Genomic DNA, 26539 nt, shown 5'->3' with positions numbered 1-26539 from the left:
TACCTTGCTAGTTTGGTCTTAACAACACTGTAGCACTAAAATCCAAGGAATCACATTCAGATAGGAATCCAAAGTAAGCCCTTTGGTGGGAAAAATATCATTTAAACAAGCCTAACAAGAAGGTCCATACTTCGGTACAGTCAGTGGAAACACAGTCCTACAGCCTCGCTTAGTCTCCGATAACGGGAGAGTTTATTTTCACAATTAGGGGCAAGAGGTAGCTACCTCGACCAAATCCTCAGCGAGCTCTGAGAGTACTGGCATCCAACCTCCTCTCCCTATTTATTGATTTTAAACTACTCGGGAGAGATTCTGTGACAATTGGATTGGAATTTCCCGACAAGAACTCAACGCAGATAGCATAGTCTCTTAACCAGTCGCCCGAATCACTCCCAATACCGATCTCATACCTTGCGTTTAGATGGTATAAATAATGTCAAATTTCTCACAGGCCATGTAACTGCTTCTCCTATAAAATCCTTAGGGAGTTTCCTCTGTGAACAGATAGTAGGCTGGATTCAACGAGAATATAATTATCCTCTAGGCTTAAGCAGCATTGTGATCACAAATCGAGGATCGCCATCTAGAATTTGTTAGTCTCTCGAGATCGTGAAATCTTTGTGGTCCCATTTGACATTGCTCGGACAAATTATAAAAGCAGTCTTTCACTAGAGTGATATTAGTAGGGGAAATGCTTAGACAGAGCAGCATGTTTGGTAAAATTTCGGAATAATTTGACCCCATCTTCTCTTGGAAAGGCTTCTGCAACGTATGTTCTATCATGCTGCTTCTGAAGCATCATCAATCTTAAAGTTTTTGTTTTCTTTAAGATATGACAGTTGGATTACATACACCAATGTTATGTAGTGAGGGTTTCAGTTCATACCGATCCATCATTCTATAATGTACAAATTTGGGAAATATTATTTTTGTGTTTTGTGTAACCCCTGGTTAAAAACACTGAGTTGGATGGTCAGTTAACTGAAGAAAGTTGACACAAAGATGTCCAATTTTCTTGATGTTTGTTGTTATATCACATGATGTAGGAGGACACGTCATTATTTTGAAATGAAATAATTCATAATGGTTAACTCATCTGGAGGAAGATATGTGGATTTGGAGTCAGTTGACCTCCCCTCCAGCCATGTTTGGGGGCACGGGTGGCCCAGTCATCTAAGGCGCGGCGATTCGCTGTGCAGAGTTGCATCCCTTGGGCATGCCAGAAACCTATGATAGTGGGTTCGAATCCCGGTTCGCCACAATTATGTTTCTAGGTTTGTCAGCACCATACCCGTGCTCGTGGGTTTCACCGAAGTGGTAAACGTCTGAGACCTGCATCACTTCGGGCTTTCCTCCCATATTAAGCTGACACGACGTGATATAACTGGAATACTGTTAAAAGCGGCGTAAAACCCAACTCACTCACTCACTCCAGCCATGTTTAGTTGGGAGAAACATGCAGTTGGGCAGAGGTGAGGTGAGGTGAGGTGTAATTGGGATCACAATTGTTTCACTCATATAATGAGAAACATGGAAATAACAAACAGCACTCTATGATTAAAGGTACAAAAAGAAATAATGCTTCTTGGTTTTGTTCCTTTGTTTCTTTCTTTCTTGGTTGTTTAACACTCAGCAATATCCCAGCTAAATGACAGCTGTGTGTAAATAATCGAGTATGGACCAGACAATCCAGTGATTGACATCATGAGCATTGATCCACGCAATTGGGATACAATGACATGCATCTACCAAGTCAGCGAGCCTGACCACCTGATCCCGTTAGTCGCCTTTTTACGACAAGCATAGTGGCCTTTTACGGCAAGAATGGGTTGCTGAAGTCCTATTCTACCCCTGATTCTTGTTATGTGATTTTCAGGTCACTGGATGTTTACTACTGTTGTGAAATCCACGAGCACGGGTATGGTGCTGACAAACCTAGAAACATAAGCAGGGCGAACCAGGATTTGAACCCACAATCATAGGTTTCTGACGTGTCCAAGGGATGCAACTCACAGTGAATTGCAGTGCCTAAGACAACTGAGCCACCTGTGTCACCGCTAGCAGAACACCAAAACCATGCTGTCAAGATTATTTCCCTTGCCACACCTGTGAAGATCCGCGGTAGAATAGGTCTTCAGCAACCCATGCTGGCCTTAAATGGCATCTATGCTTGTCGAAACAGGCAACTAACGGCATTGGGTGGCCAGGCTCGCTGACTTTGTTGATGCATGTCATCCATCCCAATTGCGTGGATCGATGCTCATGATATCAATCACTGGATTGTCTGGTCCAGACTTGATTATTTTACAGACCGCCGTCATATAGCTGGAATATTGCTGAGTGCAGCGTTAAACAACAAACAAACAAACATTCTCAGCTTCTTCAGGAGTATACAACCCATGCTGACTGTGAGGTGCTAGAAGGTTAACATCACATTGCCATTTCATCCTACCAGGTACCAGTTCACTGCGGGGTGAACAAAAGCATATTTCAAACAAAGTCAGTTGCCATATGCTTCAGTGTGGGGCAGGACCGAAGGCCTAGAAACTGTACAAGTCAAGCTGTTGAACATGGTTACCTATCCAACTCCTCTCTGCGACCAGACTGCCCTCATATAGCTAGAATATTGCTGAGTGTGGCATTAAACAACAAACCAACCAACCAATCCCTTGCCCAAAAGGTATCAGTGCAAATGCCCACAAGACTAATATCAGGAATTAAATTACCAATTTTGTGGTACTGTACCCATTTCCAATATTTACTACTACTACTGATATCCTACTTCACCCCAATTTTAACATTTGAGGAAATAATCAACATAAATATAATTTTGAGTAAGTTCCATCTTCAAATACTGTTATTATGTCTGAAAGCTGACAAAGCCATCTTGACAACAGTAGGACTTTAATAACAGACAGTACAGCCACATCTAACTGCTGGGCAATATATCCACATTTCTGTCCCAAATTGAAATTGTAGCTATCATTATCTAGCAGAGATATCCCCAAAGAACGACTTTACAATAGATATATCATATACCAAGACATAGCACAGAGTGTAGTTATTGCCTTTTGATAAGCACCATTATCCTCAATTTGCAGAGTGGGACCGGCGATGGGAAATACCAAATTGCACAGTCGTGTAATGCTACCCATTAATTTTGATTAATAACAAACCATCAATCATTTTTTTAACTATTTCATGACCCTGGCACAGATGTGGTTAAAACACACGAGAGAACATTGACCAAAAACGTGTGACGTTTTTAGTCAGTATTGATTATGAGTGACACCATGCAGCACAAAAAATGATGGATGTTGATAGCATTTTAACTGTCCAAATATAGACAATGGACTGACTGTTTGTATGGAGGACTGACACAGATACATTGCATCTCCTGGGAACCAGTAGTTAAAGTTTAATGAGTCATGTATTCGAACTTTATGGCCAGAAAGTGAATCATAATGAGCCTCTGCTTTTCTTGTTGTGATAAGAGTGAGTGAGTATGGTTTTACGCCGCTTTTAGCAATATTCCAGCAATATCACGGCAAGGGACACCAGAAATGAGCTTCACACATTGTACCCATGTCAGGAATCGAGCCCGGGTTTTCAGCGTGGCGAGCAAACGCTTTAACCACTAGGCTACCTGGCCGCCCCTGTGGTGATAGGAGACAGGAAATGTGTCTTGAGTGAGTGAGGGAGGGAGGGAGTGAGGGAGGGAGGGAGGGAGGGAGGGAGTGAGAGGGTGCCAGGGTGAGTGAGTCGTTTTGGGTATGTGTGTGCGTGCAAGCATGCATGAGTGTGTGGGTTGGAGGGTAAAGCTTTAAGGTGAGTGGTTGAGCGAGAGGTTGAGTGAGGGGTGGAGCTGGTGAGTGAGTGGTTTGGTTGAATAAGTGAATGGTTGAATGAGGAAATGTTTGAGAGGTTGAGTGAGTGAGTGAACGCATGGTGTCATGCTGTTTTAAACACTCAGCCAAATGACTGCAAACACAACAATAATGACATCAACACACAATAACAATGAGGGGAATCCAAACTCGGTCTTAGTCCTATGAAGCAAACACCTTAACCATCAGCCTGGTTGGAGAGATGCTTTTGCATGGCCTAATGATATTCATGAATGAGATATGGTCAAACAACATTAAAACGTCTCTTGTTTCGTTCAAATTTAGACACTCAATTTAGTTCTGTCACTATCTTGACAATTCAAAATGGTTTGTCACTCAGAAGATTGAATCTGTGTAATCTCAACAAAGTTGATGGCAGGTTATCTTCATGCTGCCATGCAACTTGTATTATCACAGCGTAGTTTGGTAACAGCATCTGTTATTCACGGAATTCAACTTTGGAAGCATGAGTGGACAACTTGATGAAACAAATAATCATCAAATGAGATGATTGGCATAAGTGGACAAATCAACAGTCGTGTGATTTCAGGATGTATTTGGTCCCCTATAACCTATGCTTGTCTTAAGAATAAACCCCCATGAAGATGCAGGCTAGAATCGGTCTTCAGCAACCCATATTTGTTTTAAAAGGCAACTAACGGGATCGGGTGGTCAGGCTCTCTGACTTGGTTGATGCATGTCATCGTATCCCAATTGCGTAGATCTATGCTGATGATGTTGGTCTAGGGTTGTCTGGTCCATATTTGATTATTTACGGACCACCATCATATAGCTGGAATATTGCTGAGTGTGGTGTTCCACAATGAATGAACAAACAACCCAAGGATCAAGTTTAACAGAATCGGGAGGCCACGTTATCTGTGAGTTGGATGTTTTCTTGTATTTTATCTCAATTTTATCTCAGTTTAGCTCCTACTGAAGTCGATGGTCTGCCTGTTTACATGCCATCCTAGAAGACTGAAAACTGACTACCAATAATCCAACCCACACACACACACACACACACACACACCCACACACCCACTCAGAAAGCCTCGCCTTCAAATGGATTGAAATAGTGTCAAATTATATTCACTCTGAGGGGTTAGATCACATTGTTCAATGATTTTTTTCTATCACAGTTTTAAATGCAATATTTTAATAGTTGGCTGAACTTTCCTACAACCGCCAGAACTGAAGTGTGAAGGTGACTTTATGTTTCTTTGACCTATGTAAGATTGGCAAAGTTTGGTTGCTGGCGATCTATGGCCAGGTTTTGATTTTGTGTTGTCATGTAATTGTCAGATCTTGTTAATACTGTTATTTGTTTGGTATAACAACTAGAATATCACAGTTCAGTATTTCAAACAAATAACAGTATTAACAGATCTAGTGAGTGAGGGAGTGGTATAACAACTAGAATATCACAGTTTAGTATTTCACTCACTCACTCACTAGATCAACATATATCTTCTTTGTTGATAGGTTCATTTTGACTTTTGAATTTATAATTCTCCCTTCGAAATAAGAGTTTAGACAATTTGAATGTCACTGTTAAGCATAAAAAAGGGTACATTGTGCTTCAACCATTAGTCGGGGCAGTCGGGTAGCCTAGTGGTTAAAGCATTCGCTCGTCACGCAGAAGACCCGGGGTTCGATTCCCGACATGGGAACAATGTGTGAAGCCCATTTCTGGTGTCCCCCGCCGTGATATTGCTGGAATATTGCTAAAAACAACATAAAACCATACTCCCTCACTCAACGAGTTCATATTACTCTGAACTGAACTGAACTGGTTTCAAGGGATTTCTTGAGTGAATAAATTATAGCTTCAACGCCCCTTTGAGCAGATTGTTCTGTATATCACTGCATGTTAGCTTGATGCTGTACATGTATTATTTCAATGCAACCCATGAGAAATGGCAACAGTCTTGACACACCTATAACCATCTTCAGAACAAACTGGGATTCAACCCAATCCTAGCTCTGGGCATGCCAAAGGGATGCAACTCTGCACAGCAAATTGCTGTGCTATTCAGGCTGCTTGAATTCATGAATTTAAATAAGTGTTCAAAATATAATAATATTAACGTCACTTTTATAGAACATATTGAAACAACTAGAACAGATGCCTTTGTATCCATCTTGGATCAAAACACAATACACACCTGTATTTTCCAGTAAACAATTCCATTATGTCTTCTTAATGCAACTGACATTGTTTTCAGGAACGTTTCAAAGAATCACTCATTAACTATTTAGACCCATTCCTTTCATTTTGACATTTACAATCTAATCAATTTCACTAATGGCATGCACTTGTCATTCTGAATACACAACTGAAATAAACAACATTCGCCATTCATGCTTTTAATGTCTTGGCTCTACATTATCCATGCATATACATGCCTTACTAGAAGGGATTGTCTACTTTCTTTTTGAATAAGTTAATTAGAAAAAAGCTTTAGATCTCCATTTTGTATCATAGACTTTGCAAGACTGCTGCAGTTCCAAGGTCACTGATGACACGACCAGTGAGACTGACATCACCAGCTATGAAATTTAACCAATACAGTCGAGGAGTCAATAGTGCTGGGACACAAATCATATAAAATTTACACCGTAATTTTCACCAGTAACAAAAGGTTACATTTACTTGAAGAAAACCAAACAGGCTTGTATTTGCATCATTAATGTCACTTCACGGACACTGAACTTGTGAAAGTACAACGAAATAGACCATCAAGATTTCTCACCAGGGGGCGTCTCAGATGTCGAGGGGAATGAGTTATCACCCTTTCTGGTACATTAACTGCTTTAGTGGAAACAAAATGAAAGTGAATAGAGGAAGTTGGAAAGTTTTGTTGACAAAGTCTCCAGGCATGTACTGAGGCCACACTTTTTACATATTTCTTTTACGGTTCTGCCGGTTACATTTTGTCGAAATTTAAAAATAAATAAATCAGAATTTGCCCTTTTTTTTTTCCTGCCGTTAAGCTGATACCATTTTGCACCAAAGAATATTTTCTAAACAAGGACCCACTGCAGCTGACATTTATAAAACATGGGAATCAAAATAAAGTTTGTTGTTTTTCCTGAAATTGATAGGATGCATAGATGAACAACAATATTCCCACTTGATTCGTCAGGTTTGAATTGGTTAAAGCAACGTGTTGTGTTGCAAGCTCTCCTCCCACATTAAACAATTTTTATTTTTTAAAAAAGCCAACCTGTCATGGAGCAGAAACAGAAAAAAAGAAGAAAAAGATTGAATTGCATTTGTTTTGTTTTTTCACCCACCCACCGAGGTATTTTCCAGTTAGAAAAATTGTAAAGCAAGTAAGAAAAATGAGTGTGGCCTTGTGAGTGAGTGAGTGAATGAGTGGGTGGGTGAGTGGGTGGGCGGGTGAGAGGGTGAGTGAGTTGTGCTGCTATCAGCAATATTACAGACATAGACAGGGAAAATGAAAAAGAATGGGCTTCACACATTGAACCAGGTATTTGACATCACGCTTTAATCTATTAAAAATAATTACAATAATCATTATCACCCAATTATCTCTTACCATAGCTGTTATTTAATGCATTAACTTCAGTCATCATCACCATAACCTCCACAATAATATCTTCATCATAATCATCATTTTCACCATCATCACCACAATCTTTGACGTAGGTATCCATCTAATATTACAGTTGTATCTCTAGCTTTGAGTGTCCATCTCATATTAGCCTACTGTAATGTATTCTTCCATGTGTGATAATGTCTCTTATTAAAAACATCATTGCATACATTGTTGAGCGGGTTAAAACAACATTGTTAATAAATAAATATAACGATTAATGTCTGTGACTAGTCTTTTATGACCTTCATCCTGGATGGGGACCACAAGCTAACTGCTGCCTCCGAGATCAGAGACACGGACAAGGTAATCAAATGAATGAGCAGACAGAAAAGCACAGTAATGCGATTAAAAAATCAGAGGTGGAAGCGGGCAGACAGGTGCTGGCTAGTTCGTTGAAATTGCACAGTGTAACATAGACAAGGACACCTGTTTTAACCCCAGTGGCAGATTGTTTTTGTTTGGTGACAATTCAACAAACACACCGACACAGTCACGAGACACGAGACGCGAGACGCACGCACGCACGCACGCACACACGCACTCATTCATTAGGCTACACTCTCTTTCTAACTTGCTTTAAAATTTTTCACACTGGAAAATACCTCTGGGTGACCATTCAGTTCTATATAAGTGTAATAATCTTGGACAGGATGTCAAACTCCATTTCACCTCGCTTCAACTGCACTGAAAACACAGCATATTCGTCTCTTTCCTATGATGAAAGTGCAGAGTTGAATCCCTTGGGTACGCCAGAAACCTATGATTGTGGGTTCGAGTCCCGGTTCACCCTGATTATGTTTCTAGGTTTGTCAGCACCATACCCATGCTCGTGGGTTTAACCAAAGTGGTAAACGTCCAAGACCTACATCACTTCGCGCTTTCCTCCCACATAAAGCTCACACGCCCGATATAAGTGGAATAGTGTTAAAAGCAGCGTTAACTCACTCACTCACTGTATCATGATAAACCTTTGGTGTCAGCTAAAATACGGATTTAAGCGTCATGGGTGAAGTCCAATATGTCCAGAGAGTTGTCTATCTAAATAAAGGTTACACTGATACTAGTTGAAACACAGGCTGGTGCTGCATATCCTCAAACACTGTCTTAAGAATACTTCACTCACATATTAACAGACCTTGAAAGTGTACAGCATTTCAGCTTTGTAATCCAATGTGAAGTAAGCGCCCCAAAACAAATTTTAGCAAGCTGAACAAGTACAGCTCATCTAACACTTATGATGTGACACCGCTCATTGAGATGAAAAAAATCACAGTCAGTTTTAGAAGCGCCAAACGTCAAGCCCATTGTGGTCCCTAAAACTTATAGTCAATTTCTGGGTAATCCCCACCAACAATGAAGTAGCTTCCTTGATGATGCGAATGTCAAATTGGCTGTTTCAATCATAAGTGTATCTATATTCTCATTTGATACCTCTGATTGCCAATCAGATTGGAACAATTTCCAAATTCATGGAAAATTACCTACTAATGATAAGACAATGTCTTAAGATTCACACAAAACTAATAACAAAATCTAGAGATAAACTGAACATGGGAACAATACAGTAGATACGTGTGTCAATGCTCATGATGTCAATCACTAGATTGTCTGGACCAGGCTCCATTATTTACAGACCACTGTCATGTAGCTGGAACATTGCTGAGTGCTGTCTTAAACAAACAAACAAACAAACAAATGAACAAACAAACAACAAGACAGTTGAGTATCATCCCTCTTTAACTTATTCATTTATCTGAAAGTCTGTTCACCATTCTAAGCATAAGGAATTACTACTGTATGTATATCCCCTTGTCTGACCAGTGCAGGAACTTACCACCATTGTCTGAGGCATGATGAGGACAATGAGAGGATGATTGAAAACACCGGTACAATGCGTTGACAAAATGACCGTGGTCAGCCTCATTGGTCATCAGACTGGTCAGCTTTCTGCGTGGACAGACACACGACAGGCAGCAAGCATGCTGTAGCATAATTAGTCTCTGTGAGGTGATCTGTAGAAACCTATTCTACTGAACATTCTCCAAGATTATACACCATGGCCAATCTCAGATAATCTAAAACCAATGTCTAGTTTGGTCTGCAGCTTAGGCATTACTCATTGTTATATGAACATATAACACCTGATCTAAACAAATTAATTAAAATAAGCAAAAATCAAATTAAAATAAGCAAGTTTTGTTTGTATGTGTGTTGACATTTTAATGCAAAACTACGAAATAAAAGCTGCAAAGACCTTTCCATAGCCACAAGAAATCTCAGTTGTACGATAAGCAGTATTCCACCGATATGACAGCTCCCAGTAAATAGTCAACTCTGGACCAGCAAATCCAGTGATTAATATTATGAGCAAGAATCCACAGTGTCTGGTGTTCAACACACTATCAAAAAGTCACTTAGTCTGGCATTCGACCCATTAGTGAGTGAGTTTGATTTTATGCCGCTTTTAGCAATATTCTAGCAATATCACCGCAGGGGACACCAGAAATGGGCTTCACACATTGTGCCCATGTCGGGAATCGAGCAAACACTTTAACCACTAGGCTACCCGACCCATCAAGTGGCACTTTACGACGCCAAGCATAGGTTAAGCGCCTATTCTTATCCAGAATCATGATGTTTTTAAATATTAAAATTAGACTAAAATAACATGCTCTGTTATCTAGTATAAAGATCATGAATATCAAGGTACTTTGGAATAATTTTAAAAATATCTTTACCCGGTTTTATATTATGAAAAATTCAGTAATTAATTGATTTTTTTTCATTTTGAATAAAACTCCTTTAAGAGCGTAGATAGTATCAGCACACACAAAGGCAATTTACACAGCAAGATACAGGATGTCTAAAGTGTCAATATACAATCTAGTGAAGAGAGAGAAAAAACATAGTTCGCACAAACGCATTAAAAATATCCATTTAGGAAGACTCATTCAAGAGTTCAATCTCGCACGACAACAGCCAAGTATATTTGCCGACCCCCTCGATCGCTGATGATACTGACCCTGATTCGAATTATTCACTGGCAGTTCAATTACAAAATTTGCTCCTCAAACAACACCTTCATTAATCTTCAACATCTTCAAATATGACCTCCTAATGTGGCCGAATAATTGCCAGGGCATTCCATTAAATTCTTTGCTCAAACAGCAACCTCCACGAAGGAAACCTTGTGATTTGGATGACAGACATTCTATCTCCAAATAACCATAGACATAGCATGGTTACACTTGGAAATACAGGTGATTGGATGCAGTAAAAACTCTTGACTCTACATGTAACAAACAGTGATCACAGGAGGAAAAAATCAATACTTGACCTCCTGCGGAGGAAAATGTGACTTTCCTACCCAGACTAAAGTCTGAAAATAAGTATTTATGTGGTCACAGTTTTAAGGCAGTCTTACTCTGATTGTCAGTAGCTAATGGTTTTGAGGAAAGATCCACTTCATTTCTGAACTGCCAACACCAAAGCCATTGCTTGTGTGTAAAGACTACTTTCCAAACAACGTTCTAGGAATTGGGGTACCAGTGGACCTTTAGCTTTGCTGTATGTGGAAATTTTTCGGATGGGAAATTGTCAATCGAACACTGACTATCATAAGATTTGGTTGATGCTGAATGGATATATTCTTCTGAAGTTTAATATCAACATTCAAGAGTTTGAATTTATGGAATTTAAGGATTTCTATGGAAGAGGATGCAGTTTCAGTTGCAAAAAACAAGAATCTGGGGCCTAATATCACAGCAAGTTGAAGGGAGACAGTGTTATGTAGTGGTGGTAACAAAAGAGTGTCTCATCTCGTGGTATTAAAGGCACAAGATTGGAATTCCAAGTTCTGCATTTATTTTAGTTTTCAAAATCAGAAATCAAATGGCACATATTACTTTGCTTTACATGAAGTCATTGGGCTTCATAAACAATGAGATCTTCCAACATGGTTATCAGTGTAAAGAATCCATCTCTAGACATAAAGATTATGCCAAGCAAATACAACCAGGAACCAGTCCCAATTTGATGGGGTTCATTCTGGAGCAAGTGAAATATCTATTACAGTCTCAGCAGGATATAATGATATCACTGAGGGAGAAGGTGTTATCAGTGTTACAAAATACAACATGATGATCATCCTCTGTGGTGACAGGTTCAGTTAGAGCGAGCGAGTATGGTTTTACTCTGCTTTTAGCAATATTCCAGCAATGGGCTTCACACAATGTACCCATGTCGGGAATCGAACCCGGGTCTTTGGCGTGTCGAACGAACGCTTTAACCACTAGGCTACCCGACAGCCCCAGGTTCAGTTGGAAGTAAATATACTTTTCAGTCTTAAATCTCATCTAAATTGTGACTATGAAACATTTCACTCAGAATACTAAACAGCACATGTACAAATCTGATGGTGTACACCTTTAATGGTATAACATTTGGATTTGGTATGTGTAGATGGATGGTTGGTTGCTGGGGAAGGTAAAGTAGGCTCATTTTCATGGTTTAGTACTTGTGTCTAGACTGTTCTAGTATCATGTCAAGGTGAGATTTGCCAGATGGGCATGAAAGTAACCCTAGATTTTCAACTTAAAGATCCCAAAACCTGAATCTGCAGACCAGAAAAGTGTTCTATGGGTAATTGGACTCTATAGCGCTATCATTGCTTACTTGATGGAAACAAATTCACCTGACAAGAAGTGTGGAATGATGGATGACCTATTGATGAAAGGATTTGGAGATGGATGGATGGATGGATAGACTTTTAATTGATGGATGAACTATTGATGGATAGACTATTGAAGGATATACAATTAATTGATGGTTTAACTAGTATTTAATGATGACTGATAAATGGATTGTAGATGGATGAAATATTGATTCATGGATGATGATTTAACTATTGATGGATAGACATTTGACTGATGGATGAACTGTTGACAGATAGCTATTGGTGGACAAATGAACTATCGATGGATATACTATTGACTGATGGATAAACCATGATGGATAGACTATTGACTGATGGCTGAACTATTAAAGAATTTACTATTAATTGATGGTTGAACTACTGATGGATAGCCATTGATGGACAAATGAACTAACAATGGATAGACTTTTGATTGATGGATGAACTATTGAGGATAGCTATTAATTGACAATTGAACTATTGATGGATAGACTATTGATTGATGGATGAACTACTGACAGATAGCTATTGATGGACAAATGAACCATTGATGGATAGACTATTGATTGATGGATGAATCAGTTATTGATGGATAAAATATTACTGATGGAAGGAATATTGATTGATAAATGTACAGAAATCAATGACTGAATGGATTATCGATGTATGGATGGGTGGATATATTACTGACAGATAGAATGACTATTGATGGATGATTGATACTGAATGGATTGTAAGTGAATGAATGATAGATAACTATTATTGGGTTGATGTACTATTGATGGATGGATGGATGGATTTGAAGATGAACAATATTTTAATGTACAGAATATTATATAAATAATTGATAATAATAATATATTGATAAATGATGGAAGGAGTATTAATGAATGGAAAAGTAATCGAAAAATTCCAAGACAGTTGCGAGGACACCAATTGTTTTGGCATTGGCTGTGAAGGCAGTTGCTGGCAAAGAAAATTTCGCTTGCCCCAGTTTTACCCAGAATCATACTCATCAATGACATTTTCATCCTCATCAGAGATTGGTCAGTGTCCTCTCACACTCTATCATATCATTTAAAAAAATAAAAAATTCTTAACAAACGAAATGCTTTTAAGAAGAAACCATATCCTCATATTACAGGTATCTGGTCCACATTCATATCTGTATTATTACTATCAATCCTACTTTTGTACTTGCTAGTACCACACGCAGTAGCCCAATTCACCAGCTATCCATCCCTCAGGTACACAAACAGACTTGTAAAATTCAAATGCAAATTTCCTGAAATCATTTCGATTCCAGATTACAGTGTTCCCTTGATATTGCCCCCTTCAATATAGCACTAACTCAGTTATAGCACACAGTAACCCATGGCTCCCAAAATTTACTTACATTTTTATCAAACTCAAGTTTTACACTGACACAATGTTTTTACCCCAGATCAAAAAACATTATCAGCTTATCACCACGAACATGTAACACCAGTCACCAAATCTAAACTGAAATTAACATTTTAATTTAATTTGATTTAAATCATTTCTTTTTGCTCTTATCTTAAATTCATGAGTCTCTGGATCAGATAGAATACCACAAAGAGAAGTATAAAAAATGGTTCCACCAGAAACTTTTCACCAATTACTGGTATGGTTGAGACCAAAGTGTTTAATTTGGAGAGAAATAATGGGACATATAAAAACACATAAGTGCCAGTGTGAAAACGTTTAAATTATATTTAGAAACTTGAATGAAAATCAAAAGTGATCTCCACCAAACACAACCCTACCACAACCTACCACAAGGTGTTTAAACTGTCCTAAAAAAACTACATAAAAAGGACATTTACTGAAATTGAAGTTACTTGGAGGACCTGGGAGTTTTGTTGGAGATACGGGTATTTTTTCAGTCACAGATTTAAATACAGTAATACAATTTTTTTCACTGAAAAAGAAGAGCTGATCAATTTGCATATTCTCATAACATGTTTATTTTCATTGACATCCAGCATTTCTAACAAACATTGACGTCATCATCATTATTATTGTTATAGCTGCCAAGTCAAACCACCCAGAACTTTTCAGAGAATGTGAAGAACCCCCAACACTGCAGTCTTCTGCATTACCAAGATTGTCAGAAGGGCTGTATTCCTGGTAGCAAACCCAAGTACTCTCCCAATGTCAGTCAACAGATTGGGAGGTACCAAACCTAAGGCACCGAGAACAATGGGGACGTCAGACAACTTGGTACTTGGGATACAAGCGTGACATTTCCAAAGAGAGATCTGCATATTTACCAAGTTTTTCCTCAATCTTGTCAATCACATTAGTGTCAAAAGGGACAGAAAATTCAATGATATAAATGATTTCCTTTGATTTATGAAAAAGGATAAGATCAGGTTTGTTGACCTGGATACGTCTGAGACTGTATACGGGCTTTTTCCAAAGAATTTTGTATTTATCATTTTCCATGATGCCCTCTACTTATTCTGGGTCGTACCATGGATGGACCCCTGTTTCAAAACTAAAAGCATTGCGAAGATGGTAATAAAATGATCAAGCCATTCCATCATGTCGCTTAAGATACTGTGTTTGTGCCAAGGCAGGGCATCCACCGACAATGTGTTGGACAGTCTCATTAAATTCATTACATAATCTACATTTGATATTTACATTTTGATGCAAATTCACACATTGACGGTTTCGAGTGGGATGCGACTGGTCCTGAGCAGCAAACGGAAAGCCTTATGTTTCACTTTTCAGGCCAGTCGACTTCATCCAAGCAAAGGACTCTGTAGGGTTGATGACCTTCTCAACACACTGCACATAAACTCGATGCAGTGGTCGTTCAGAAAGCCCCTCCTTGAAAAACTGAGACTGCGCTGCTTTGATATGGCACTTCGCTTGGATGACACTCATTTCTGTACCGCCCAGCTGTACAGAACCATCAACACATTCAACACCGACACTGAAATTATGTCCCACATCCTTGGCTCGTTTTACGAAAACAGTGGAATGCCTTGTTTTCATCATGAGTTTTGACATGCTTCACAAGAGGATCATCAGGCAAATAAATGTGTGCAAAAGTGCACAAAACAATTCTATCATGAAGAACCCCAACGTTAATCAAACCACGCCCTCCCATAATGATTGGTAAATATCAGCTATTGAGGGACGAGCAAGGGTGGTGGGATCTATTGTCTGAAATGATTCTTCGTGTGAGGGTGTCAATACCCTGAATTTCTTCTTCTTATTATTATTATTATTACTGTTGCTATTTCTAATACCATCATGATGATGATGATGATGATCATCATCATCATCAAAATCAAATGAAGCCCATATCTGGTGTCCTCCACCATACTATTGTGAGAATATTGCAAAAAGCAGAGGTAGAACAATACTCACTCACTCCCTCACTCACTCACTATTCAAATCAAACCGACCCTTCTTCCCAGCAAAATTTTATATCATTAGCATTGAGTACCAGGGACCTAAATTAGTGCTGGAATATTGCGAAGAAAACAATCTTGATTGAAACCATCATGAAGACTGATATCTGGAACAACTCATTGTTATTATATTTCTATCATGGATTCTATAAGCAATATGATACATCAGCGATATTTTTCAGATACCATTTTGCAATTGCATCTGCATTTGCTCTGGGTAATATGACATTCGTAAGTAAATATATAAACCATATGTATTTTGCTATTTCAGTCCTTCTCAAATTGTATTTTGAATAATTCATTAAAGACCCTTGGATCATTTCACTTTTTCTCAAGGACAAGTACCCCAAAAAATCATAAAAGGGAAGGTTGAAATAAAATCACATAAGAAAAGGAATGAAAGTTAAAAAAATAGCCATTTTATCTTTTTTCAGTACACTTGTGAACTACATTAAGACATCGGTAACTTGGAATTAATGACCATAGAAAAGCTGTGTCTCGACTAGTCCCATTCCTTCCAACAGCTCTCTGAACGATGAAGATGGAATTAGGGCTCTAACATTCAGTCCGACACCACATGGACCTAGTGGTTGCCAATACAGCATTCCTTAAACACCTTGTTCCCTGGACGTTTTCCTTATTCAATCAGTTGAAAGAGAGTCAACTGACATTTTAATGACAAGGAAGATCCAATCCCATTTTGAGAGTCACAATGGAAAGGTTTCAACATCTGACTAGAATCCAAAAGCTCAATTTAATTCCCAGTTTAGTGGTGTACAACTTTTTGATGACAATAAAAAAGTGGCCAAATGATCGTTGAATCAATCGGGGCAAAAGCTTCTATTAACTCAATGAGTCTTCCATGAAGAAAATGAAGATGCTGGGTCATCATCCTGAAGCTTGGACATAAATATTTTGTTAATCAAACTTATTGGATTTGCAGCAAAATGGGCGACAAGCAAGAAGAAGGTGGGGCATTGTAATCTTTCCATGACAGATTTTGCACCAGGCTTGTGGCTTCATTAGAATTTCCTAAAAGGATCTTCATGTACAAGTCACCAACAGCTTTTGCCCCAACAAGAAAAGTTGATTAACTATCGAATTCTTCATTTTAAGCAAGTTAGTAACAGACTTTTATTTTGAACGTCCTAAGGCCCTGATTCAATTGGAAAAAAACGTTGGAAAGGGGCAGATCCTTTGGGACCAGCGAGCAAGGGTTTACCACCTAAATCAAGCAGCAATGATGCCTGTATATTCAAAATGACCCTTGTGTGCTCATCAGTAATTGAATCAGCAAATGAAATCAGTGGAAAAACATCCGCATAAATCTCACACCAGTCTGCAAAGCTTATCCACTTGCTAATTTTTTGCCCTCGTGTAATCAGTGCATCCCATCTACCTCCTGTGCTCAAGCTTATCATTCGCAAAGCTCTGCAAATTTCCAGAAAATTTGATTGTGTGTGGATTTGGAGTGCCAGGTATTGAAACTAACCAGACAGAGCCTTTAACATCGTAAGGAGAGAGGACGCGAGGCTTCAGCTTTCAGTTTCATGAGACAAGTGTAGGCTGGCTTTATTGCCCCTCATTCTCCTGCAATCTGATTTGCTCGTCACTGTTGATATCAATGGCTGACAAACACATGTCTCTGCAGTTTCATCTACAAAATGACAAAGCCTGTCTGGGATTGTAATGGTTAGCCATTCTGGACATAAATATAGCCTATTTGGTTCAAGTTCAGAATAAAGGAATTCCAGCTCTTCAAAGACATTAAGGTTGTCAATTCTCTTCAGACGTTGGCAAAAATATGATATAGCTTCAGTATTCAGGATATGAAATGGAAACACTTAAATGCCAAATACACTTTTGCTACGGTAATTTCTATAACAGAGTTTACTTGCATCGATAAAGGTCATACTATATAGAAGGTTCCAATGGTGTTTTTATTCAGATTCAAATGTATACTCCATGATGGAATGGGTGTGAAACCTTCAAAGTAATCACTTCTGCAGACAGAAAACTGGATTATATTGTCCACAACATGCATATTTATATTCTTAACAGCAAATCATACTTATACATCCATCTATATTGTCTATACTCGTGTTAGTATTCACTGTGGGGCTATACATAGGAACAGTCGAAGCATAAATCAGAATGCTAGCCATTTGCAAAAATATCACAAGCAAAACATTTTATCTAGGGCCTGATCCCTTTCTGCCTGACAGATACATATCTTGGTCAATTTATTTATTTCAATTAATGAAGAGCCATTCATAATATGCTAAATTCCACCAAGTGAATGATCATGGGGCTACATTATTACGGTACCTTTGTCAATGGATCAGTAGGCACACGATCATCATTCTCAGCAGACCCGTGAAGATTCCGGGATAGAATTGCTTGGATCGATCCTCATGTCAATCACTGGATTGTCTGGTCCAGACTGGATTATTTTACAGACCGCCGTCATATAGCTGGAATATTGCTGAGTGCGGCGTTAAACAACAAACAAACAAACAAAACAAACAAACATTCTCAGCTTCTTCAGGAGTATACAACCCATGCTGCCTGTGAGGTGCTAGAAGGTTAACATCACATTGCCATTTCATCCTACCAGGTACCAGTTCACTGCGGGGTGAACAAAAGCATATTTCAAACAAAGTCAGTTGCCATATGCTTCAGTGTGGGGCAGGACCAAAGGCCTAGAAACTGCAGAAGTCAAGCTGTTGAACATTGTTACCTATCCAACTCCTCTCTGCGACCAACTTGCTTAAATTTACATGATTTGTGAGCTGGGTGAATAATGTTGTGAGGAGAAGCCCTCAGTGAAGCAGGTCTCAGACGAAACCCACAAGCACGCAGACCTAAGGCTATCTGTATTGACTTAGTTGGCAACATGTAAGTCAGATTATAAAAAATTAATGAATGAATGTTTTTCATGCAAATTAGTTGAAGTTTGTTGTTAAACGCTGCACTCAGCAATATTCCAGCTATATGATGGCGGTCTGTAAATAATCGAGTCTAGACCAGTCATTCCAGGGATTGACATCATGAGCATTGATCCACGCAATTGGAATACAATGACCTGCATCAACAAGTCAGCAAGCAGGCAAACCAGTGACTGACAGCATGAGCACCATATGCATCAGGGTACCATATAGGACAGGGGTGATGGGGTAGCCTAGTGGTTAAAGCATTCATTCATCACGCTGAAGACCCAGGTTTGATTCCCAACACGGGTACAATGTGTTAAGCCCATTTCTGGTGTCCCCCAATGATACATAATATTGGTAAGGGACATAAAACCATACTCACTCACTCACCATGTGATACCTATTCAGCTAGACACACACTGTAACAACTCCAACCTAATTCCAGCCCTAATGACATTTGAACATAGGGTTGTCATGTTGACATAGCCATTCATCAGATGGACATATAGACAGAGCATTTATAATGGAGATATATTTTACCAGGCATTATAACCAGGTTCGCAATTATTGGCGGGTTAGCTTAATCACTGCTCACTTTGCCCCTACCAGGGTGATTATCAAAGTTAAATAAACATGAAAAAATCTCATTACAAAATTACGTCTGCATTTTTTTAAATAAGCCAGTTTGGGCGTTATCTGGGACATTGTTTTCTGACATTGTGGTAGTGGCATTATTTTACCCATGTGATCTTAACAGAGAAACATTATACCGTGAGTGAGTAAGTTGGGTTTAACGCCGCTTTTAACATTATTCCAGTTATATCACGGCGTGTCAGCTTAACGTGGGAGGAAAGCCCGAAGTGATGCAGGTCTCCGACGTTTACCACTTCGGTGCACCCACGAGCATGGGTACGGTGCTGACAAACCTAGAAACATAATCGGGGCAAACTGGGATTCGAACCTACAATCATAGGTTTCTGGCGTGCCCAAGGGATGCAACTCTGCAAAGCGAATCACGGCGCCTTAGACGACTGGGCCACCCGTGCCCCCAATTATACAGTGACAGAACAATCTTTTTGAAATCATCGTGATACAGCAAGGTTGGTCTTATAAACAGTGGATGAAAAATCTTTCTGAAAACATCTGGTGATACATGACGGATAGCATTGTAAACAGTGAAATAACAAAAATATCAGTGAAATCTCGGGCATTATAGTCAGTTTGGCACTATAAAGTTATTTGTTGTTTTGTTGTTCAACGCTGCACTCAGCAACATTCCATACGATATGTGACGGCGGTCTGTAAATAATGAAGTCTGGACCAGACAAGCCAGTGACTGATATCATGAGCATCGATCCACAAAATTGGGATCGATGACATGCATCAACCAAGTCAGCGAGCCTGACCACCCGATCCTGTTAGTTGCCTCTTATGTCAAGCATAGTTTATGGCCAGCATGCTGAAGTGTGTCGCTCTTGCCTGAGATTCTGATGAAACCAAACCCTCAATTCAATTCTTGATGTTAATTCAAAGTTCAATCTCTAAACATAGCTCCTTGTGACAATGAAAAATGTTTGGAGTGAAAAGTCGTGCAATGTATGACAAACAATATCACTCCTCCACCTCTTTGTTATTCATCAAGCTTCCACGATGACATATTCTTTGATATTTTCACCAATTACATGGTTATATTATTGTTTATGTGTAGCTATGATTAATAACCTTGTTTCTGACAATAAAAAGGAAATTAAAAAATTTATCCAAGCTTTTATTAGTCATTATTTAAAGTTTAATGCCATGGTACATTCCGGTTTTCATTCCAGTATCCCAGGAAAACGGTAGATTGATGTGACAAAAACGCAAGACAAGTTATTTTTTATGTTACAGATTTGTTATCAAACCCAGCAACATGCATGTTTAAAAATGGAATAAGAGAGGTTGAGTGGTTGATTGAGACTGTGGTTGAGTGGTTGTGTGAATGGTTGTGTGAGTGGTTGAGTGACTTGTTGAGTGAGTTTTTTAATGGTTGTGTGGTTAAGGGGTTGAGTGGTTGAGTGAGTTGTTTAGTGAGTTTTTGAATGGTTGAGTGAGTTGTTTAGTGGTTGAGTGAGTGGTTAAGAGGTTGTGTGGTTAAGTGGTTGAGTGAGTTGTTTAGTGAGTTTTTGAGTGGTTGAGTGAGTGGTTAAGTGGTTGAGTGAGTGGTTGAGTGAGCGAGTTGTTGAGTGAGCGAGTGGTTGAGTGAGTGAGTGGTTGAGTGAGTGGTTGAATGAGTGGTTGAGTGAGTGGTTGAGTGAATTGTTGAGTGAGTTGTTTTTAGCGAGTTGTTTAGTGAGTTTTTGAATGGTTGTTGACTTGTTGTGTGAGTGGTTGAATGAGTGGTTGAGTGAGTGGTTGAATGAGTAAGTTGTTGAGTGAGTTGTTTAGTGAGTGAGTTGTTTAGTGAGTTTTTGAATGGTTGTTGACGTGAGTGAGTGAGTGAGTGAGTGAGTGAGTGAGTGAGTGAGTGAGTGAGTGAGTGAGTGAGTGAGTGAGTGAGTGAGTGAGTGAGTGACAACATTAAGGGGGAGGAAAGCATTAAGCGAATTAAGTGTTCACTGGCGGCACCAGAAAGGGGGATGCTGGGGGGTAACTGTGACCTCAGACAAATCACTTCATATTATGTGTACCCCTCAGTTTCCTAAACCTTGGATCTGCCTCTGGTCTTACACGTTCAGGGGCACCCATGGTACACACACATCTTATAGGACACCTGTCCGCCATGTTTGTTTGATGCGACAAACATAACTACATGTGACATCACTGTTTGATAAATAGAGTGATAAAGCTCACAATAAGTAGAAAAAAATGACTGCTAGCAATTGTTTGGTTTAATATGATTAAACCTTGAAATTCAATATCAAAGCAATCTATAAACATTGAAAGTTGGACATCAACATTGAAAAAGTAGAAGTTCCACAATGGCGTGCGACAACCTCATCAGTGAAATCCATCGGGGCAACCGCATTTAAAAACACACGTAATTTTGTGATAACTTTTGTGCTTAAAAATTACATTCACTTACGGAAGCGTTTTATTCAAGCAAATCACCTATTTTTACAAGGCAACAAAAAATGGTGTCTGAAAAACTTAGAAACTTACTGAGGAAGGAGCTTGTTCACATCCCTTTTCAAAAGGAAGATGTCCGGTATTCTGCATTCTTTAAGAAACTCACATGTATTGTGTATCCTCCGCCATGATATTGCTGGAATATTGCTAAAAGTGTCGTAAAACCATACTCACTGTTCACAGTATTGTGCTGACAGCGAAGGGAAGAACATGCAGGCAGAATGGGACTTGAACTCACAACCAGGAGATCAAATTGATACAAACAAGCACTATTGCAGCACCCAACTGGGCCACCTTGCCCCACCTTACTGCACAACACCTGACTGTCTCAACTATAACAAGTATCCATAACTACAAGTTTTGGACCATCTCCCTGGCCTAGTGGATAGAGCATCTGCCTGGAAAGTCGAAGGTTGGTGGTTCAGTTCCCTGGCTGCGTCATACCAGAAGATGTTGAGAGATGGTACTCAGATTTAAGGGCTAAAACAAGGACTGGTCAGCTGAGGGTCAGCATGCTGTGTCTGATTGAGGTATTCAAGTAAAACTGCAGCATGGTATCTCAGTGAGCTAGCACTATGAAACTGGCATAAATTTTGACTAGTACAAGCAGCCACATACCGCTACATACACACACATCACAATATAAATGAAATAATCTTGAACACTGTGTTCAACCCCTGGGATTGGGGGGAAAATGATGGAAATTAGTTTTCTGACATTTGGGAAAAAAAGGGTTGTGAAAATGTTTGGCTTCACCTTTCAATGTTTGTTTGTTTGTTTGTTGTTTAACACCGCACTCGGCAATATTCCAGCTATATGACAACGGTCAGTAAATAATCAAGTCTGGACCAGACAATCCAGTGATTGATATGAGCATCGATCCATGAAACAATTTTTGCATCTTGTGTGCAAGCTGTTTTTAATGTTGATTAATTCACTTTCTTCCATGGTTGCAATGAAATATGACAGAATATATTTATATACCTCATGGAAGAATGGTGAAAATCTAGTCTCTATGCCATTACTGGAGAAATCTTTTTAAATCAAGAAAATTGTACAAGCCTAATGAATATCACATTTTCGATTATTTGTAATTTCCGTTTTGATTGATACACTTTCTATGTCACGCTAACACAGAGGAGTATCCAGGATTTTGAAAGTGGCTTGGACAAGGGCAGAGTTGTCATGTGAGCTGTCTGGAAAAATGTTTGTTTGTTTGTTGTTTAACGCCGTACTCAGCAGTATTCCAGCTATATGACGGCGGTCTATAAATAATCGAGTCTGGACCAGACAGTCCAGTGATTGACATCATGAACATCGATCCACGCAATTGCTGAAGAGCTATTCTACCCCGGATCTTCACGGGTCGTCTGGAAAAATGGGCGGAGGTGGGTCTGCTTGCCCCCTCCTCTGGATCCACCTGTGTATATCCATCATAACACATCCAACTGGCACAGGTAGTCCTGATATGTAAGGCACAGGCTCTTGTGGGCACAAGGGCAACTGGGTACAAATGGCCGACGTGAGACCTGCACAGAATGGGGCGGTGTCAGTAAGCAGCTTTCAGATTGGTTGATATTTTTAGTTGTGGGAGTAAACCTTGGAAATAGTAAACAAATAGAGAGCTGCTTTCCAATACACCCCCATTTTATGTGGGTCTGATGTCGGCCATTTGTGCCTACTTTGTTTCAAAGTTGTGAGTCGACGGCTTTCGGTTGGTATTCTTTCATAGCAATAAAGAATTGGTATGTGTCACGTATTGGAATTGATAGAATAATCACCCTAGACAAGGTAGATATGAAATTTTTGTACATGATTTGCGACTTTACTTAAGAAACAGAGATACAAGGAAAGCGGTGCTGTAAGGAGTGTCTCGCCTTGTGTTGTTGTTGGTGGTGATTTGCTGTTTACGCCGCACTCAGCAATATTCCAACTATATGACGGCAGTCCGTACATAATTAAGTCTGGACCAGACAATCCAGTGATTGACATGAGCATCGATCAACACAATTGGGATACGATGACCTGCATCAACCAAGTCAGTGAGATAGACCACCCTATCCCGTTAGTCGCCTCTTACGACAAGCATAGTCGATTTTCACAGCAAGCATTAATTGCTGAAGATCTATTCTACCCCAGATCTTCATGAGTAGTCTGGCCTGTCGTAAAGATATAATAGGATAGTGCATTTCTGACACTCATGATATTAACTGATCTTGAAATATTAAAGCAAAAACACAAGGGCCTGTGGTCCTAAGGTGTAAGGCTCTGGAGAGTGACCAAGTACTGAACACACTTTTCCAGGTGACTGAATCCATGCCACAAACATGCCAACTGCACAGGAAGCATCAAACTAGAGCACTTAAACACAAGCCCATTTTTGAGGGGATTAACATTTTACTAGCAACTCAGGCTGGTTTAAAAACACATCTTGCATGAGTTCACATACTCACATATGAGACACACAGGCAGACATTTAAAGTTACCAAGAACCGTAAATGAATCTTTCACGTTGACCCTTTTTATGGGAACTGTTTCTGACAAGAAGCACTTTAAATCCTTTTTTCATCGACAAAAAACTAAGAGCATTAAAAACGGAAATGACATGTGACCATTTGTTGGAAACATAAGAAAGTTCTCCATGGAGAAACAACCACATGCCACCTTTTTCACCCATTTTTCCACCAGTTTTTAAACAGCCCTCAAGAGAGAAGCATCAAGATAGTTCAGTCTGCTGGCAGAAAGCCAATGATGCCCCAAGGTGGTAAAGTTCAAGGCACTGTGGCCATGCCTTGATGGTCTGTGTGGTGTGTTTACTTTTGTAAGCTTTCACAATATCCCCGAGTGAACTATCGGTCATCTACAGTTATTGAATTTGGTATGAATTCACTGCATCTGTTACATATATAAATTGCTAAATATGGATGAGGAACAGAATGGGAATCATTGGGAAAGGTATCACTGTCTTTATCCGTCAAGATCAACATATATATATACTTCAATGTTTTGTTGGTTATTTAATGCTGCACTCAGCAACATTCCACTTATATGACAGCATCCTGTAAATTATTGAACCTGGACCAGACAATCCAGTGATTGATAGTATGAGCAACAATCCATCTCAGTATAAGATGACATACACGCCAACCACATCCCAGAGCCTGACAACACAATCCATTAAATCGCCACTGATACAATTCAGACGCGACAGTGGAAGTGCAGTTTTTGCACTCTGACCTTTGTTGTAGGTGGCAGCATCAATCATTGTAAACTCAATCACTGCTGTATCAATCATTGCAAAATCAATCACAATGTCAATGGCCTGCAAACTCTCAAAATTAATGTTTGAATAACTGACAAAATTGTCTCCCTCTGATGTCTGCAGAATCCAAGACCAAGGTCGTATGATGTCACACGACTTACTTGGTTGGTTGGTTGGTTTGTTGTTTAATGCCGCACTAAGCAAAATTATAGCTATATGACGGCGGTCTGTAAAATAATCGAGTCTGGACCAGACAATCCAGTGATTGACATCATGAGCATCAATCCACGCAATTGGGATCGATGACATGTGTCAACCAAGTCAGCGAGCCTGACCATCCCATCCCGTAAGTCGCCTTTTACGACAAGCATAGTCGTCTTTTACGGCAAGTATGGGTTGCTGAAGACCTATTCTACCCTGGAATCACGACTAAGTGACCTAATCCATTGCCGATGACATGTTTCAGGGCCAGTGTCACATTGACTTCTGTTGTCTTCTCATGTGAATAACAGCCCCTGCTCCCATAAGGTTGTTTTAGGGATTCTACGATGTTAAGATCCTAAGGACAAATTCTCTCCATGTTAGCTATATAAACAGTAATGCTTGTCTTCTGGACATTACCATTTGCAAAAGCTCTCAGACTGTTCAACAGCCCTACTTCCTGGGGCAGTTGATTGCAGACCCCGGGCTTTGCAAATGATGATGCCTCGAAAATAGCGTTACTCTTATAGCAAATCCTTCCTGTATGTACAGACCAGGACTGATCAACTCCTGTATGAAAGATGGTACGACGTATTAATGATATGGCAATGACCATTACATACACCTATAACCAAAGTTTGTGTGTACAGCCCAGGTCATAAAAAGCAGGGCGTGAGATGTTTATAGTGTTTCTTCATCAATGGAAAGAGCAATGGGCAATCATTCAGTGGAGCAACTGTGTTCTTGTGTAGTGCTTCATGTATCAAACCAAGTAGATGTCAGATGACCTCGTACTCTTCAGTCTTTTACACTGGCAATGTTTTACACTGGTGTACATTCCAATTTTTACTGCTCGGATAGGTCTGGCTTTTTTTATAGTACAGAGTCTGAATTTTCAATCATTCCCAATTCTTTGGCCAACTTAACATTTACGTAATCATGTTTCAACTTTGGGATGAAACCACTTTTTAAATTTTGCTATGTTTTTTTTATTTATGATGGAGTTTGACTTCACACTGTAACAAAATGTTTAGTGGTCTGATGCCCCAATGCAGTTTAGGTCTTGATGCCTTTCAGGGGACTTGTGAAGATTCCAGGGTAGAATTGGTCTTCAGCAACCCATACTTGCCGTAAAAGGCGACTATGCTTGTCGTAATAGGCGACTAACAGGATCGGGTGGTCAGGCTTGCTGACTTGGTTGATACATATCATCGATCCCAATTGAGTGGATCGATGCTCATGATGTCAATCACTGGATTGTCTGGTCCAGACTCAATTATTTTACAGACCGCCGTCATATAGCTGGAATATTGCTGAGTGCGGCGTTAAACAACCAGCCAACCAACCAAAGACTTTCAGGGCAGATGGTCGTCTACTCCAGTG

The 26539-nt window shown here is 39.5% G+C and overlaps 1 protein-coding gene across 6 annotated transcripts in view; it reads right to left on the bottom strand.

Moving 5' to 3' along the window:
- LOC139473673 (suppressor of lurcher protein 1-like) overlaps positions 1-26539 on the bottom strand; it is a 426338-nt gene that overhangs the window by 308390 nt on the left and 91409 nt on the right. For 5 of the 6 annotated variants that reach the window (XM_071256368.1, XM_071256371.1, XM_071256370.1 and 2 more), the window contains exon 1: positions 4-154. The exons of the other annotated variant lie outside the window; for it this stretch is intronic. The gene's annotated coding sequence lies outside the window, so the exon portion shown is untranslated. Of the gene's footprint in view, positions 1-3; positions 155-26539 lie in introns of those variants that run through there. 6 annotated transcript variants of the gene reach the window in all.

Source organism: Haliotis cracherodii, unplaced genomic scaffold, assembly GCF_022045235.1.
Source record: "Haliotis cracherodii isolate W230 unplaced genomic scaffold, xgHalCrac1.p SCAF_3, whole genome shotgun sequence".
NCBI classification, from domain to species: Eukaryota; Metazoa; Mollusca; class Gastropoda; order Lepetellida; family Haliotidae; genus Haliotis; species Haliotis cracherodii.
The sequence above is the reverse complement of the archived record's forward strand: the minus strand, read 5'-3'. Positions and strand labels throughout refer to the sequence as shown.